This window comes from Eriocheir sinensis, chromosome 25 (assembly GCF_024679095.1).
Source record: "Eriocheir sinensis breed Jianghai 21 chromosome 25, ASM2467909v1, whole genome shotgun sequence".
NCBI lineage: Eukaryota > Metazoa > Arthropoda > Malacostraca > Decapoda > Varunidae > Eriocheir > Eriocheir sinensis.
In genome coordinates this window covers 6,644,134-6,663,528 of record NC_066533.1, presented here as the reverse complement: position 1 = coordinate 6,663,528, position 19,395 = coordinate 6,644,134, and the positions used below count along the sequence as shown (strand labels likewise).

Sequence of the window (19,395 nt, the reverse complement as noted above, 5' to 3'; positions counted from 1 at the left end):
GAGAGAGAGAGAGAGAGAGAGAGAGAGAGAGAGAGAGAGAGAGAGAGAGAGAGAGAGAGAGAGAGAGAGAGAGAGAGAGAGAGAGAGAGAGAGAGAGAGAGAGAGAGGAGAGAGAGAGGAGAGAGGAGAGAGAGAGAGAGAGAGTGAAGAGAAGAGTCTTAAGAGCAAGGGAAAGAGGAACAGAAGGAGGAGGAGGAGGAGGAAAGAAGAAGCCTTGCCATTAGCCTCACCTGTTGCTGCATACCCCCTTGTTTCCTCCCTCCCTCCTCCTCCTTCTTCTCTTTCTCCTCCCTCCCTCCCTCCATCTCCTAACCTCTCAACATTACCATTTATAGACCCACAAAACAGGCGGCAAAGGAGGGAGCAGGAGGCAGAATAATACTAAAAGGGAGGACAAGCAGTAATGACGGAGCAATTGCTGTTATACCGAAGTCACTCTTGCCGGAAAGAGAGAATGGCGGGAGGCAAAAAAGAAAATGGGAGAAGGGTGAAAAAGGGATGAGTTCGATTGTCATAGTTGTTTGCGAATGGACGAAATAGTGGAGGAAAAAGATGAAGGTAAGAGTGAATGATGAAATACGAGGAAATACGTTAATTTTTGTTTGGCTTTATATGGGAATGACAAGGTTTTCATTACGACACACACACACACACACACACACACACACACACACACACACACACACACACACACACACACACACACACACACACACACACACACACACACACACACACACACACACACACACAGAATGATGAAATTTCACAGCAATCACAGCGGCGTGCAGTCATGGTGGTGAACTAAGACAAACAGACACACACAAACACAAAACACTGAATGACAGACAAACAGACAAACAAACAGACAGACAGACAGACAGACGTGAGTAGGTCGTTATGATGGACAACAGGCGTCATATGGGGAGAATTTTCCTGAATTTTTTTTATTGTTTTGTTTTGTATTTGTGAAGAGAAGTAGAGAGAAGACAGATGGCAGGTGTTATTAATGTTGTTGTTGTTGTTGTTTATGTCTATGTTGTTGTTGTCGTTGTTGTTGTTATAATGAAGGTAATAAATGTCGCGGTGTTTCCTTCCTGCTCCTTACCTAAAATTTATGTTTGCTTATTACACCTTTTGTCAATCCACTCATCTGTGTGTGTGTGTGTGTGTGTGTGTATGTGTGTGTGTGTGTGTGTGTGTGTGAGAGAGAGAGAGAGAGAGAGAGAGAGAGAGAGAGAGAATGTTTGTTTTTTTCTATGGTAGTAGTAGTAGTAGTAGTAGTAGTAGTAGTAGTAGTAGTAGTAGTAAGAGAAGTAGTAGTAGTAGTAGTAAGAGTAGCAGTAGTAGTTTTAGTAGTAGCAGTAGTAGTAGTAGTAGTAGTAGTAGTAGTAGTAGTAGTAGCAGCAGTAGAAGTAGTCGTAGTAGTAGTAGTAGTAGTAACAGTAGTAGTAGTAGTAGTAGTAGTAGTAGTAGTAGTAGTAGTAGTAGTAGTAGTAGTAGTAGTTGTAGTAGTTGTAGTAGTAGTAGTAGAAGTAGTAGTAAGAGAGGACAGGCAATACTTAGTTTACTTAGAGCGTCCCAATTACCTGCCGAGTTCCAGGTAATTGAGTGAGTGCGTCCAGGTGTGTCACGGAAAGTGTGTGTACCTGTGTGTTGGCTTACCAGGAACACTCTCTCTCTCTCTCTCTCTCTCTCTCTCTCTCTCTCTCTCTACCACACACCAACACGAATACTCAACCAAACAAACAATTCTGCAGCGCAAACAAGCCAAAGCAAACTACAAATAAAGCGCACCATAACCCTGAGGCCCAACCTGTAAAATTATGTTGAAAAGACCAGTAAAAAATATAGCATGATAATAAAAGAAAGAGAAAATAGAGAAGAAAGGAACAGAAGCAACAAAAAAATATGAAAAGAAATTATGAAAGAAAATTACATGAAAGAAAAAAAATAATGAAAAAATGTTTGATAAAAGAAGAAGAAAGAATACATAAACAAAACAAAGAAAGATAAATTATAGTAACTTAAAAAAAGGAAAGGAATAACACTGAAGTATGGAAGGAATTAAAACAATATAAAGAAAAGAGGAAAGAAAAAATACATAGAGAAAAATAGGGACATAAAAAATCATAGAAAAATAAGAGTTATCATTGGTGGGGTTCGAGCCGATGACCTACCGAGTACACGCGACGGCGGCGGACGATGACCGGGAAATCCGTGAGTTCTTCCCCCATCCTGAAATTGGCGACGATGACGATGACGAGGACAAGAAAGATGTGATTTTCTTTGATATTTTCTACTTTATGTTCATTTTCTCTATTTTACTTTTTCTCTATTTATCTTATTTTTTTCTATTCTACTTTTTCTTTCTTTTTATAGCTCTGTTTTCAGATTTCTTTTCTAATTCTTTTCTCTACTTTTTTATGCTTTATTTTTTTCTTTATGCTTTATTTTCTTTTTCTTTCTCTATTTTACTATTTCCTTACTTATCTTATTTTTTTCTATGCTACTTTTTCTTTCTCTTTATAGCTCTATTTTCAGCTTTCTTTTCTTATTCTTTTCTCTACTCTACTTTTTTATCTTTTTTTTAGCTTATGATTATTAATTTTCTACTTTGTTTTCTTTTGTTTGTTTTTTTCTATTGTACTTCTTTTCTTGTGACGCTATGCTAATTTTCTTCTATTTTCTCTTTTCTAATTTTCTGTCTATTTTCTCTTCTCGCTTTTTTTCAGGTTTCTTTGCACAATTTTTCACCAACTTCTAATTTATTCATTCCTCTTTTCTTCTCTTTTTTTAATAGTTCACTTCCTTTATCACTCTATTTTCCACTTATTTTCATCGTAATTCACTTTTTTCCCCATGCACTATCTTCCTTCCTTTCCGTTAACACTTTCTTTCCCTCTATATTTAATTATTTTCTTTATTTAGTCTTAGTTGTATTTCGCTTTTAAGTCCTCTTCGTTAACACCTTTCCGTCCCTATTCTCCCTATTTCCTTTCTTCCTTCTTCGCGGCCTTTTCCATATACTTCCTCTGTTATCACCTTTTCTTCCCTATGCAATGCTATTCTTTAATCTGTTCTTCTCTTTATAATTTATTTCCTATCTCTATTTCCTCAACGGTGAAGCGAACAAAGGAAAAAAAACTCCCTTTGTTCGCGGTACACTTTTCTTCCTTCGAGTTTTCTTCCTTTATCGAGTTTATTTTCCGAACCTTTTTTTCTCTCTCGTTTCTTCAACCTTTTTTTTCTTCTTTTTTTTCCTCCTTCTCTTGGGTTTTTGGGCCGATCAATGCCACTCCGGTTCACGTGCTTCGAATCGATTCACTCAAGTGGTCTGTTCACCTCTCCGGCCACACACACACACACACACACACACACACACGCACACACACACACACAAAGATAGCGGTATTTGGTCGGTACAGGCTTCTATTTTCACCTTCGTATTAAAACTCTCTCTCTCTCTCTCAAATTCCTTTTTCAACGTCTTTTTCCTCGCTTTTTACAGTGTAGGATTCTTTTAGTAGGACTCTAGTAGCCTTGAACGTGTCCTTGTCTCCGTGCCTCTCCTACGACTTCATAAGGAGGAGGAGGAGGAGAAGGAGGAGGAAAAGGAGGGAGGGATGCTGGAAGGATGAGGATGCTGGGCTACACTATCTCAATTGTTGCCTCATCCTGCTAATCTTTCCCCGGTCCTGCTGATATCCTACTGCTGCTCCTCTGCTGGGCGTCTGCTGTGCTCGCTCTCACTCGCTTTTTCTTGCTCTCAGCGGGAAGAAAAAGCGGGAGGGAGACTCGATTCTGCTCTAAATTCCCTTGATCTTATGTTGAGTAATTATCTCTTGCTGTTTCTCGCGAGTTTGTCTTTTTCTTGCTTTACTTGTGTTTGTTTTTTCTTATCTCCTTGTTTTTGTTTTGTGTTTTCCCTCCTGGTTCTCTATCTTTCTTTCTTACAGTTTCATAATGTTGCGTTTCTTATTCCCAGGTGTGTTTCTTCTTTTTTTCTGCTTTGCGTGTGTCTCTCTTCTCTAACTCTCCCTTTTCTTCTTGTTCTTTTCTACCTCAGTCGCTTTCTTTTCCTTAATGCTTTCTTAATGTTGCGTTTCGTATTCCCTGCAGCGTTTCTTCTTTCTATTTCGTGTGTCTGTTTCTCTCTTTTCTGCTCTTTCTTGCGTCTGTTTTCCCCCTTTTCTTCTTGTTCAGTTATCTTTTTCTCTAATCTTCCTTGATACTGGAGTTTATAATCCTCATCTGCGTTTCTTCTCCGTATCTTGTGTCAGTTATTCCTTCTATTTCTCTTCCTTTGTCTGTCTACCCTCTCTTCTTATTCCGTCTATCTTCTTATCTAACCGTCCTTGATGATGCAGTCCGTAATCCTCACCTAAGATTCTGTCCGTCTGTCTGTCTGTCTACCTCGCGTGTCTGTCTCTTCTTTTGCTCTTCTTAGCGTCTCTCTTCCTTCTCTTATTACCTGTCTACCTTTTTTTCTTAAGCTTCCTTGATGCTGTGGTCCGAAATCCTCACCCTCTTCGTCCGTCTGTCTGTCTGTTCGTCTACCTCGCGTGTCTGACTCTCTTCTCTCCCAACCTTTGTTACTTTTTTTCCCTAGCTCCACCTCACGTCCGCGCCACAAGGACACAGAAGCTGGCTCGCGCTGGACAGAGATTCCAACACGAAGGCCTCCAGGTAAAGGTTAAGAGCACAGGTGAGCAGGTGGGCCGGAAGGTGAAGGTGTGTGTGGGATACGGATGCTGGGGGATGCAGGAAGAAGGGGAGATGATGAAGGAGATGGAGGTGCAGTGGTGGCAGGAAGAGCAGAAGGAGGAGAGGGAGAGGGAGGATGTAAAGGTCAAGGAGGTAAGGAGAGGAGATGCTAGAGAAGGAAGGAAAGAGATAAAGGTGTGGAGACAGGAAGAAGAGATGGAGGAGAATGAGATACTTTGGGAAGGAGGGCGAAGAGATGGAGGAGATAAAGGAACAGCACAGACGGTAAAAGAGATGGAAAGAAAAGGAAAAGGACAAAGAAAACAGGACGAAACTAGGAAAAGGAAAAAGGGAAAGTAAAAGGAGAGTGAACTTGAGGTTGAGGAATCTAGGAAAAGGAAAAAGACAAAATATACGTTAAAAAGATTTAGAAGTGAAAGAAGCTAAGAAAAGAAAGGAAAAATTAGAAGTAGAGGAAGCTGGGAAAAGAAAAAGTAAACGGAAAGAAGAATAAAAGATGAAGGAATTTACGAAAAGGAAGAAGATAAAAGGAACAGAAGGAAGAATTAGAAGGAAGACAAACTAAACAGGAAGGAAGAATTAAAGGGAAAGGAAGAAGAAAAGGAAACAGAGGAAGAATGGAGGAAAAGGAAGAAGACAAACTAAACGGGAAACAAGAAATAAAGATTGAGGAAGCAGAGAAAGAGGAAGAAAGGAGAGAACGCAACAGGAAGAGGAGAAGACAAGAGAAAGAGAAGGAGGATAGGAGGAGGAGGAGGAGGAGGAGGAGGAGAGGGATGGGAGGTGATGGAAGAGGCGTGAGGGGTGGGTAGTATTTGAATAGAGTATCGGATTCACAGTTTACAAGAGACGCTAAGTTCAACACGTGGCGCAGAAGGGGACGATGTTTGGTCTGGTCCGCGCACTTCCCTCGACACACTCCCGGCTCTTATGCGGCGCTGTTGGGCTTGCTTCTGTTTCTGGTGCTTCTTCTTCCTTTTCTTCTCTCCTCCTACTGCTGGTTCCTCTTCGTCGTCGTCTGGGTTGGTTGGTGCTGGTGAGTCTGGGTGGGTGTCTCTCTGTCACTAGACCTTTTTCTTCTTTTTCTGTTTCTTTACTTATTATTTTCTTCTTTTTTCTTGATTAACTTCTTCTTCCTCCTCTTCCTTTTCTTCTCCTACTTCTTCTACTTCTTATTCTTTTCTTATCTGTCTTTCTTTTCTTCTCTTCTCCTCTTACTTCCTGTTTTCTTTCCTTCTTTCTTTTCTTCTACTCTTTCTTATTATTTATTCTTTACTTGCTTTCCTTTTTCTTCTTCTTCTTCCTCTTCCTTTTCTTCTTCTACTTTTTTTTCTAGTATTACTACTCTTATTCTTTTCTTATCTGTCTTTATTTTCTTCCCTTCTCCTCTTACTTCCTGTTTTCTTTCCTTCTTTCTTTTCTTCTTCTCTTTCTTCTTATTTATTCTTAACTTGCTTTTCTTTTTTCTGATTGCAGGCGTTTCTTTGTTTGTCAGTTCGTCGTTGCTTCTTAACGTTTCTCTAAATATTCCTACTTTTATGTGTTACTTTATGTTGTCATCGAAATTTTTCTCTTTCCTCTGTTACTTCTTTCCTTCTTTTACTGTTACTTTTGACGTCATTAATGTTTTCTTTTCTTCCGTTACTTCTTTCCTATTATTACGGTGTTGCTTTCTCTCTTCTCGTGTTATCTATCCCTTTCCACTATTATTATTATTATTGTTACTCCTCTTTCTGTTTGCGTCTCCTGCTTTATAAGGCTCTGCGAGGGTTCTCTGGTCCATGCCGAGTCAACGTCCTCCTGCTGCTGATGCTATTACGCTCGCTACTTGGCTCCTGCTTTCCCATAACACACCTCTTGAGTCTTTTGTCTTCTTCTAATACTTCTTACGAGGACCCTTTTTGTATTCCACAGCGATTTTAAGTGACTGTTTTTACTACATATTGCTTCCGTTGCTGCTGTTTCTACTACCACTGTTACCTGGGTTTTAGATGTTGTATGGATGTTTCTGTTACTGTTACTACTGATGTTGTTACCGTTGTTACTTTGGTTCCTGTTGATCGATCTGTGTTTTATTACTCTTACTGTTACTAACGCTGTCACTAGTGTTGTTAGTCTCATGTATGTTCCTGCTTGTCACTTCTGCTACTGCTTTCTTCCTCCTACTTTAGTTCCGGTTGATTTGCTTCCGTTCCTGCTTCTGCTAGACCTAACAATCCTTGCGTTACTTTGTCCTTTCGTTCTGTAATGTTTTGTACGTTTCAGCTCCTGTTACTTTACTTTCTTATCCTGTCACTTCATGTTTCTCTTGATCTTCGTCCGCACCAGCGTCTGTTACTTGACCCACTGCTCCTGTTACTTCGCCTCGTGAGTATCTAGATCTATTTTTATGGTACTTCGGGTCCTGTTGATGTGTGTTTGTTTAGGGTCCTGTTGGTTACGATTCGCCGTATGTTCCCGTTACTTGGGTTCCGCTGTGTCCCGTGTGTTCCGCTGGGACCGTTTGGGTGTCCCGTTGCATGCAGGGAACCGCTATCTACGCTATCACTGCCGCCGTTAATGTTACGTCACTCGGCTCGGTTTCGTTCCGTCACACGTCTCACATCACACGGAAAAGACACACCTTCACATCACACAACATAATATCACATAAAATCACATCACATAACATTCCGGAATTCACTATTTGATGTCTTTGTTTTCCATTATTTTCCTTCACTAATCTACAGTTATACTTTTCGTTATTTGTCGACTTTTTTACATCACTGTTTTCCTTTTAATACTTTTCTTTTACTTATCTTCAGGGCTATTTAAGTACTACACGTTATTTCCCACTTTGTCTTAAGATCTTGCACTTTTTGTTTGTGTGTTTTCTGTTATTGAAAAATAGAAATAGTAGACACCCGCGAATCACTAGGAACGATAACACACACACACACACACACACACACACACACACACGCACACACACACACACCTTCCCTCCGCCTCTCCTACAAACACACTGTCAAGACACAAGGACGTTACATAGTTCTCTCTCTCTCTCTCTCTCTCTCTCTCTCTCTCTCTCTCTCTCTCTCTCTCTCTCTCTCTCTCTCTCTCTCTCTCTCTCTCTCTCTCTCTCTCTCTCTCTCTCTCTCTCTCTTTCCAGGCAAATGGAGGAGGAAAACTGAGAGGCGACGCGAGTACGGGGTAAAAGGATGAAGAGGAAGAGGAGGAGGAGGAGGAGGAGGAGGAGGAAGACAGAGAAAGAGGAGGCGGAGTCACGAACAGATACTGAAGAAGACGCTATTATCCAGCCTCCTTTCTCTCTCTCTCTCTCTCTCTCTCTCTCTCTCTCTCTCTCTCTCTCTCTCTCTCTCTCTCTCTCTCTCTCTCTCTCCTTTGGTCATTGGAAATCCCAAATATGCTCGCAGTTTTTGGTGTGTGTGTGTATGTGTGTGTGTGTGTGTGTGTGTGTGTGTGTGTGTGTGTGTGTGAATTTTCTCACGAGATGTGGAGAGAGAGAGAGAGAGAGCGAGAGAGATAGAGAAAATAGGAGAATCTTCGTTATGAATATTGAGCTCTCTCTCTCTCTCTCTCTCTCTCTCTCTCTCTCTCTCTCTCTCTCTCTCTCTCTCTCTCTCTCTCTCTCTCTCTCTCTCTCTCTCTCTCTCTCTCTCTCTCTCATTTAGGGGTTAGAGGAAAGTCCAGTGACCCTACATCCCTCCTTGTGACTCCTTCTCCTCCTCCTCTCCACCTTTTCCCAGTAACAGGTGTGACGTCACGAGGGACCGGCCAATCACAGAGCAGGGTTTTTTCGTTCCCCTTATGCTTCAAGAAAGGATGGTCGTGCGGTGTCGTGTATCGAGTCATGTTTTTGCTCTGGCTTCCTTTACCTTCCTTTACACTATACAGCCTCCATCTTCCTTTGCTTTCCTTTACTCTCATTTACAGTATCTTACCTTCGTTCGCCTTCTTTTGCCTTCATTTACCTTCCTCTCCCTTTCTTTTTTTTCTATCTTTCTTTTTTTCTTTACACTATACAGCCTTCATCTTCCTTTGCTTTCCTTTACTCTCATTTACAGTATCTTACCTTCGTTCGCCTACTTTTGCCTTCATTTACCTTCCTCTTCCTTTCTTTTTTTCTATCTTTCTTTTTTTCTTTACACTATACTGCCTTCATCTTCCTTTACTTTCCTTTACTCTCATTTAAACTATCTTACCTTCCTTCTCCTTCTTTTGCCTTCATTTGTCTTCTTCTACCTTTCTTTACTCTACCCTACCTTTCTTCCTTCCTTCCCTCCTTCCTCCCTCTTCCTTAACTTTCCACTACCCTTCTTGACACTACTCTGCCTTCCTTCATCTTCTTTTATCTTCATTTACCTTCTTCTACCTTTCTTCCTTCATTCCTTCCCTCCTTCCTACTTTTTCCTTTACTTTCCACTGTCTTTCTTTACACTACTCTCCCTTCCTCCTCCTTCTTTTATCTTTATTTGCCTTCTTCTACCTTTCTTTACACTATTCTACCTTTCCTTCATCTTCCTTTCCTTTCCTTTACATTCCCTTCCTTTTCTTTACACTGCCTACCTTACTTTCCCTTTGTACTGCCTTCCTATACTTTCCTCTAACTTTTTCCCTTTCCTCTATTTTCCTTTACCTTCCTTTACCCTTTCAATCCATTCACTTTATTCAACTTTCACGAGAATGTTTTCCTTTGCATCTCTACTTTCATGTTTTGTGTAAGTTTGTGATGGAGATTATTACTCTCTCTCTCTCTCTCTCTCTCTCTCTCTCTCTCTCTCTCTCTCTCTCTCTCTCTCTCTCTCTCTCTCTCTCTCTCTCTCTCTCTCTCTCTCTCTCTCTCTCTCTCTCTCTCTCTCTCTTATTACAAAGGAAAGAACGTGGGAAAAGGAGGAAAGAAGATAAATGAAGTTGGGGGTGGAGGGAAAATGCAGGGAAAGAAAACGAGAGGAATGAAAGAGGAAAAAAATGAGAAGGGAAGGAAAAATTGTGAGTCCCATCTTCCTCTTCCTTTCATTCCTTCCATTTGTATCAACCCCCCCCCCTCCCTCTCCCCCTTTCCCAAAAGCATCCCCTTTCCCATGCATCTAAGTCTTTACCATCCTCCTATCTCCTTCATCGTCCCTTTCTTCATCTCTATACCGTTATCTTCCGCTTGACATTACCTTCATCTTCCCCATCCCCATCATCCATTTCCCCTTTCCTTCTTGCCTTTTCCTTTCCCATGCATCATTATCTAAGTATTTACCATCCTCCTATCTCCTTCATCGTCCCTTTCTTCATCTCTATACCTCTATCTTCCGCTTGGCATTATCTTCATCTTCCCCATCCCCATCATCCATTTCCCCTTTCCTCTTGCCTTTTCCTTCCCATTCATCTGTATGCAAGTCTTTCGCATCTTCTTTGCTTTCCATTTTCTCCTTCTTCATCTCTATACCCTTATCTTCCTATTCCGTTTATCACTATCTCATATTCATTCCCTTCTTCCCCTTTCCCCTTACTTTCCCGTTCTCGTATATCCCTCCCCAAGTCTTTCCATCCCCTTATATTTTTCTCGTTTCCCCATTCTTCGTCTTCATATTTACCTTTCCACGGCATTTCTTCCACTTTCCTTCCCTTTCCCTTCTTGTTCCTCTTCACCAAAACACGTTCACGCTACGATCGCTTCCACCTCCTCCCATCGTCCAATCCCACCTTTGGAAGCCGCCCACCTGTGAGCTGCGTTTTCTATTGACTGGACAGAGTAATTCGCCGCTCCGACAGGCCGCGCGCTCATCCCGGCCTTTCTATTGGCTATTAAGCACAGACCCGAACACCTGATTGGCTAAAAAGTAATCCTAGCGTTTCTATTGGCTATTATGAACCGACCCATTGCCCCGATTGGCTCTTACCCACTGACCCGAGAACGTGATTGGCTAAAACCTAATCCCTGTGTTTCTATTGGCTATAAAACGGTGGCCTAGTGCCCTGAATGGCTACTGGAGGTCATGCAAGCTTCCCATTGGTCAAACGAGTCGATGGTATGATCCTATTGGTCGCCGCACACAACCGACAGCCAATGAGAAAACAGAATAGCCAGGTGAGACGACAGGTGGGCCAGGGAGAGTTATTAGCCACAGACAGAGGAAGAAAGCAGACAGAGACGTACATACATACAGACAGACAGACGGTGAATAGAGGGAAGGAAGGAAGGAAAGTAAGGACAGTGGGTAAGGGTGGGGGGAGGGTGGGTAGTGAGAGATGGGGGTGGAGGAAAGAAAGCAGGAGGTGGAGGGATAAGGAAGAGGGGTGGAGGGGTGGAAGAGGGAAGGACATGGGGAAGAGGGGAAGGAAGAGGAGGAGGAGGAGGAAACCAAACGCCATGGGGGGGAGGAAGGATGGGAGGAGAGGAATGAATGGAAGGAAGCTGGTGAGACAGGCGATAAGATAAAGAGAAACACAAATACACTGAGAGAGAGAGAGAGAGAGAGAGAGAGAGAGAGAGAGAGAGAGAGAGAGAGAGAGAGAGAGAGAGAGAGAGAGAAAACATACACACAGCTAGACGGAAAGACAGACAGACGGAAAGACAAACAGACGGAAATCGGATACACTCAGACAAATACTTAACCTCATTCATTCTCTCAGCAATCAAACACACACACACACACACACACACACACACACACACACGCACAGTAAAGAACAATTTAATATCTTTTTCCCTCAACCACTTATGTCAGATTCGTATTTTTTTATATAAGCAATAGAGAGAGTGAGGGAGGGCAAGGAGGGGGGGGCGAGGGGAGGGAGCAGGGATCCTCTTGGCGAATATAATGACATAGTTTCCCCTCCACGTGACTGTTGAGGCAATACAAAAACACCACAACAGACAGACTCTTTCTCCTACAAAACAAAATGGAAAATTCCTCAGTGTGACTTCATGTTTAGCGATTCAATTTCTTTATACAATAAGGAACTACATGTTTTATTAGTAAAGTCCGTATATTCCAAGACGCTTTCACCAATCACAACAATTACTTCCAAAGGCTACAAAGAAGATTTCGTCAGGTTCTCATAAATGCTTTCACGTTCATGGTGCAGAAGCCTTGTCACACAATTACTAGGCTTATAAAACTACCCATGAAAATACAAGCAACCTCTAAAAGTGGGTAAGCCCAGAAATGTTTGAGAATATAGGCTTCAGTAAGACCCAAATTTCAAAGTCAGTGTTGTTCGATTTTTTTCTTTAGCTCGCTCTATAGGTACTTGCATCGGTTACCTAATGAAAGACTATTAATACTGCATTTGTAGGGACTCAGGGATTTAGGTGTGTGGAGCTAGTGACAACTCCAGTAAGTAAGGCCGTTTAGAACAAGTGCTGCCCCCTACACTGGAGCAGCTTTGGGAGTCCCCCTTTAAATACGGAACATGGTGAAAGAAAGGCAAAGTGGGGCTATACAAGAATTCCTCTCCCCCCAAAAATGTATATAATTAACCTGGAATTTTCTCTTTTATGTTTTATATGCGTACATTAATATAATTACTCACATATTTCTACACACACACACACACACACACACACACACACACACACACACACACACACACACACACACACAAAATTATATACTTACATACATTCGCATACATTCAACAAACACATTCATACATCTGTCATCCTTTGAACACACAGAGAAACAAACAAACAAACAAACAAACAACACGTCAATCATAAACTCAAGGAGGGGAAAAGGAGAAAGATAATAATAGGGAATTAAAATGATAAAGAAGGATGAATGTGTTTTCTCTTTCTCTACATACATAACTAATTAGGAGATAGCGTGTGTGTGTGTGTGTGTGTGTGTGTGTGTGTGTGTGTACAGGTGGTGTGGTTACCTGTTCAGTTTCTCATTTTGTGGTTAATTTTCACGACTTTTCTCCTTCTTGCCAATATTCATAACTGTTCTTCCTTCGGTTTTTTTTTCTTCTCATTTACGTTTCTTAAGACTCCACTAACTTCAGATGATTATTTTTAGTCTGCTTTCATCTTTATTACTCTTATATCTTTTACTCCACTGTTCCTACTTTTATTTACCTTTTTGCTTTCATTTCTACACCTCTTCTCTCTTGCTAAACGGTTCTAATGTGCACAGCTTCCTCTATACTTCTATTTTTTTATCATTCTTTTCATCTATGTTCATCTTCTCTTCTACTTCACTGCTCTAATATGTAAGACTTACCCTCTATTTGTCTTTTACCTCATTATTTTCATCTGTGTACCTCTACTCATTTTCTTAACTATTCTAATATGTTAAGTTTTCTCTATTTTTTTCTACCTTTTTGCTTTCATCTGTGTACCTCTTCTCAAAATACCTAACTATTCTAATATGTAAAACTTTCTCTATTTTTTTTATCTCTTTGCTTTAATCTGTGTACCTCTTCTCATTTACTTAACTGTTCTAAAGCTCCCTCTCTCTACTCTTCGTTTACATGTGTCTGTGTATGAGAAAGACTTTTACTCCGTTCTCACCTACATTTATTTTCTCGTACCATAACTCTTTTAATGTGTTGATTTTTGTCTCTCATATTTTAAACGTTTCTCCAAACAAAGGAAACGGGGGACTTTTTAATACATATTTTCACAGCTGTTTATCTTCTCTGTTTATACAACGCTTCTAATCTGTTCAAACTTTCTTTCTATTTATTTCTCTGCTTTCCTCTACGCACTTGAGTTTGGGTAATCATTTACTGTCTGTACTTCACTAATCTCCTTTCTCTTGTTCTTATGTGTCCATCTTTCTTTCGTCTTGCTTTTTTTTTACGTTTTTCTATCAGCAGACTCAAGTTAAGGTGATCGTCAAGAGTCTGTTCTTTGCTGTACTCTTATTTAGCTTTTCTTATGACAAAGTTGAGCCGAGAGGAACGATATAGTTTTTTTCGAGGACAACACACACACACACACACACACACACACACAAGCATATAGAAGCCGTCTTTTTCTCATCTCTGGATACGTTCCATTCCAACCATTTCTAAAAGCGTTCGAGGTCAGTGAGGGGAAGGAATCAATCGGTACAGGACAGAAATACCCTGAGAAAAGAGAAACTTGGGAAAGAAAATAAGAAAGTGATGGCGGCGAAGACTTTATGTGACTGGAAATTGACCTCGACGCGTTTGTTTCTGACTGACTGACTGATTGACTGACTGACTGACTTGCTGGCTGGCTGGCTGAGTGACTGATTGACTGACTGACTGACTGACTGACTGACTGGCTGAATGACTGACTGACTGACTGGCTGGCTGACTTACTGATTAACTGACTGACTTATTAACTGACTGACTTATTAACTGACTGGGACTTGCTGGCTGAATGACTGGCTGATTGACTGACTGACTTGCTGGCTGAATGACTAAGTGACTGACTGACTGATTGACTGGCTGGCTGAATGACTGACTGATCGCCTGACTGACTGACCGGATTGACTGACTGACTGACTGACTGACTGACTAAATGACTGACTGACTGACAGACAATTGACTTACTGATTGACTTACTGATTGACTGACTGACAGACTAAATGACTGACTGAATGAATGACTCTCTCTCTCTCTCTCTCTCTCTCTCTCTCTCTCTCTCTCTCTCTCTCTCTCTCTCTCTCTCTCTCTCTCTCTCTCTAACCGCTTCACTCTCACTCCCCTTCTGCCGCCGTTGAGGCTAAGAGAGAAAATACTAATTAAGGGGTTCGAACCGTCTGTGTGTGTGTGTGTGTGTGTGTGTGTGTGTGTGTGTGTGTGTGTGTGTGTGTGTGTGTGTGTGTGTGTGTGTGTGTGTGTGTGTGTGTGTGTGTGTGTGTGTGTGTGTGTGTGTGTGTGTGTGTGTGTGTGTGTGTGTATGGTGTGTGTGTGTGTGTGTGTGTGTGTGTGTGTGTGTGTGTGTGTGTGTGTGTGTGTGTGTGTGTGTGTGTGTGTGTGTGTGTGTTTGACAGGAGGAGGAGGAGGAGGAGGAGGAGGGAGGGAGAGAGAGGAAGGAAGAGGGAGTGGTATGCTAGCTAGGCCATCATCACCTCTCTCTCTCTCTCTCTCTCTCTCTCTCTCTCTCTCTCTCTCTCTCTCTCTCTCTCTCTCTCTCTCTCTCTCTCTCTCTCTCTCTCCTTCCTGCCTCTACCCCTTCATCCTCTCCCCCTTTTCCCGTCCCTCCTCTCCCCTGGTCTAGGTTGCCACTTAGGAATTAAAGCCTCGGGTGCCAACAAGTGCCAAGCAGTGCCTCGGAGACAGAGCGGCCGAGCACGTGGCACTGAAAACTGTGACGAGGGCATGGGGAAAGGGGGGAAGGAGGGAGGAGGGGAGAGGGGGATAAGACGGAGGAGGGAGGGGTGGGGTAGGATAAGGAGAGTAGGGAGAGGTGGGGAGGAGGGGAGGGAGAGGAGAGAAAGAAAGGAAGAGATAGTGATGGAGAGGGTGAGTTAGAGGAAGGGGAAGGAGAGAGAGAGAGAGAGAGAGAGAGAGAGAGAGAGAGAGATGTCACTATCTATCTGTGTCGTTCTTTCTCGCAGATACTAGACTTGTCACCAACCACTCCTCCTCCTCCTCCTCCTCCTCCTCCTCCTCCTCCCTCTCCTCCTCCTTCTCCTCCTCCTCCTCCTCCTCCTCCTCCTCCTCCTCCTCCTCCACTATCTAGCAACATTATCATTAAGACAAGGAACACGAATCACCTGACCACCGAAATCAGGTAAAACACACACACACACACACACACACACACACACACACACACACACACACACACACACACACTGACAAACAAATAAACGCACATAAAGCAACATTAACCTACCTACCTAGTAACCCACCTACTTAACGACACACACACACACACACACACACACACACACACACACACACACACACACTGACAAACAAATAAACGCACATAAAGCAACATTAACCTACCTACCTACCTAGTAACCCACCTACTTAACGACACACACACACACACACACACACACACACACACACACACACACACACACACACACACACACACACACACACACACACACACACACACACTGACAAACAAACAAACAAACGCACATAAAGCAACATTAACCTACCTACCTACCTAGTAACCCACCTACTTAAAGACACACACACACACACACACACACACACAGCGCTGCCTAGTTTTCAAGAGATCAAGTATAGATGAAAAAAACAGAAAAAACAAAGGAAAGGATAAGTACAGGATTACAAGGTACAAGAAAGCATTAGTACACTTAATTAACTCATCTTGAACACCTTAACAAATCCTTTACCTGTGATTCATCTACCTGGACACAACAAGTAAACACACGAGATATTTTAGTAAACGGGTGAGCCTTTATCGCTGAACAGAGACCGGGATTAACGTGCTCGGCCCACACAAACGTTTAGTATTGAGTCTCTGGGTTGAAACGTTTTGATTCCTTGACACAAAGCAATCACACAAAACGATCACACAAAGGCTTTAAGTGGTGAGGCATTTGCTGTCATAGGAACTTAAAATCATACTCTCTAAAGCTTTAAATTTCTACATGCTTGAAATTTTCTTGCTATTTTTTTATATTTGGTGATGATTTAGAGTTTTAGATATGGAACATTTACATTCTTACCAAGTTCCTTAATATCTAAAGCTCTGTATTTCTAGTCATCAAACCTCATAGACTTTTATATTCGGTGAAGGGTACCATAACACATCCTTCAATATGTTACAACGCTTTTTTTATTTTATTTTACAGGCTTAAGTATCTCATTGATTTCCTTAATAGGTAAACCTGTATAGTGCTCGAGGCTTCCAATCTCTCTGGCTTCTATTTCCGGTGAAGCGTTATCGTTACTTTTTTTTTTATACATCAGAGGACACGGCTCAAGGGCAATAACAAAAGTACAAAAAGAAGCCCGCTACTCGCCGCTCCTATAAAAGATAAAAGTAAAGAGTAGCCAAAAGAGAGGTCAGTAGCCAAAGAGAGGTCAAAGTTTAAATATCTCACAAATTCATCTATCAGTTAAACATCTCTTCGTGTTACAGGCTTTAAAATATCTCACAGCCTTCCTATTTAAGTCATACACTAAATGAAGCAGCTCAAGGGCGAACACAAGCAAACACACATGAGTCGTCTAGGCGCTGCTTCTGTATATAAAACCAAACGAGAGGCCAAAGCGAGAGGGCCAATTTGAGAAGTGTCTTGATACTCTTCTTATCCTTATTCTGCACAGCTGTCGGGTTATAGGCTTCGAAATAGCACTAACTTTCTTACTATGTCAAGCTTTACCGGTTTGCAAGCTTTAAAATTTCACGGACTTTTAGCTTGAAAATTGAAGAGCATAGGAGCCACATCCCTTCACACACACACACACACAAAGTAGGACACACCAATCTCTTAACTACCACTACAACAACTACCAGCAAAACCACTATTACTACAACTAGCACTACCACTAAAAGCACTGTCTCTGGAAGAACGTCTCACGCCCTCTATTGCCAAACCCGACCACTAATAACACCGACAGCCCACCAGCAAGGCCACGCAGAACAAGCACAGCTAACACACACACACACACACACACACACACACACACACACACACACACACACACACACACACACACACACACACACAGACTACTACTACTACCACTACTACTCTTACTATTACTACTACTATATTAACACAGGGGTACACAAATATCTTATGAAACAACAAGTGACCAGTCGGAGAACTACCACTGGGTTTGAAGAACGAGTTATTTTCACCAAGTACTGTCTGTCTTTCTGTTTCTCTGTCTGTCTGTCTCACACGAACACACGCACAAACGCAAACTTTCGGGACAAAAATAACCAGCCATCGGAAGTTCTTAATCGCATTCCGATAACTTTTGTCGCTTTTTTCTTTCTCACTTGACACTTTTTTTTCTCGCTCACTTCACGCACGTACTACAGGAGACCATAACAGTATAACAAAGTATCACAGCCCACACACACACACACACACACACACACACACACACACACGGAGACACACTTAGGTCCATCTTAACGAACGGAGTGACAAGAGGAGACTGGTGTGGACTGGCGGTGATGGTGATGGTAGTGGTGAGGGGGGGGGGGGGGGGGCAATCGAAGTAGTGGTGGTGGTGGTGGTGGTGGTCGCTATCTCCTTCACCCGTCTGTAACATCCGCCACACACACACACACACACACACACACACACACACACAAGGGTTGACCAGATGCATATAAATGGTCTGATTATTTTTTTTTTTTTCCTTGTTTTCCCTCCTCGTCATTATGATGGGAGAAATTACCCATAATCTCGCCTTGACAGAGAGAGAGAGAGAGAGAGAGAGAGTAGTACACATGTTAGATAGAAACCACACAATTAGACTACTCTCTCTGCCTGTCTAGCAATTTATATATTTATCTATCTATCCATCTATTTTTTCTTGTTTGTTCTTGTCTGTCCATCTCACTGTATGTCTTTTTTTTCTGTCTCTCTATTTATCTTTCAATCTATTTATCTATCTATATTTCTATCTATCTATCTGTCTTTTTTTATCTATTAGTGTTCATGTATATTTTTTCCTGTTCCCATTCTCTTCTGCAGACTCATAGAAAGACAGAAGGACACACACACACACACACACACACACACACACACACACACACGGAAGGTCACACACACACAGCCTCCGAAAAGGTCAAATATTCCAGAGTTCATGACCACCGAGGGAAAAAAATACTAAAGGGGCCATTGGTATAAAAGTACCTTGATCCCCCCCCCCCCTCTCTCTCTCTCTCTCTCTCTCTCTCTCTCTCTCTCTCTCTCTCTCTCTCTCTGACCTGCTTCGCCCCTCGTGAGCACTTCGTGGCATCTAATCTTAGTATCTTCTCTCTCTCTCTCTCTCTCTCTCTCTCTCTCTCTCTCTCTCTCTCTCTCTCTCTCTCTCTCTCTCTCTCTCTCTCTCTCTTGTGATCCGTGACCGATAAGTTTTATCGTCACTCGGTGGAATCATTACTCGCTATCTTGATCTTTTCTTCCCTTTTTTTATTGCCGTCAGTGTTTTTTTCTTTGTCTGTCTTTCTTTTTTTTTGTGATAAGTTCCTTCCCTTCCCTAATATTTCTATCTATCTTTTCCCCTTCCTTTCTTGCAGTGAGCTCCTTCTTTCTTTCCTTTCTTTATTTATTTTTTCTTCATATCTTTTTTTTTTGGCGTTGTTCTTTCTTGCTTCCTTCCTTTATATTTTTCTTTCTCTTTTTTTTTTCGATGAGTTGCTTTCTCTTATTCTTACGTCATCTCTGTTTTGTTCTGACTTTCTATGTTTTTTTCCTATCTTTCCTTCTTTTGCTTTTATTTTCTTTCTATTTATGATACTTTGCCTTGCTCTTTCTCTGTCTTGCTTTCTTTTTGTGTGTCAGTCTGATTCTCTCTCTCTCTCTCTCTCTCTCTCTCTCTCTCTCTCTCTCTCTCTCTCTCTCTCTTATTTACATGTTTTTCTGGTGTGCATTATTTTATTTAGTTTTTATTGGTTGACTTATAGTGGTGGTGGTGGTGCTAGTGGTGGTGGTGGTGGTGGGGGGGGGGGGGAGGGAGGGGTAGTGGAGTGTTGTGATATCACAGTTTGGTTGCTATGCTTGTCTTCTTCGT

General features: G+C 41.8%; 1 long non-coding RNA gene across 1 annotated transcript; it reads right to left on the bottom strand.

Moving 5' to 3' along the window:
• Window positions 1–2,572: 2,572 nt before the first annotated feature.
• On the bottom strand, window positions 2,573–17,813 carry LOC127003265 (uncharacterized). Its single transcript, XR_007757023.1, has 2 exons — window positions 17,772–17,813; window positions 2,573–7,601 (listed from the first exon to the last, which is right to left on the bottom strand). It is a non-coding gene; the product is annotated as an uncharacterized LOC127003265 (long non-coding RNA).
• Between the last annotated feature and the right edge of the window lie 1,582 nt (window positions 17,814–19,395).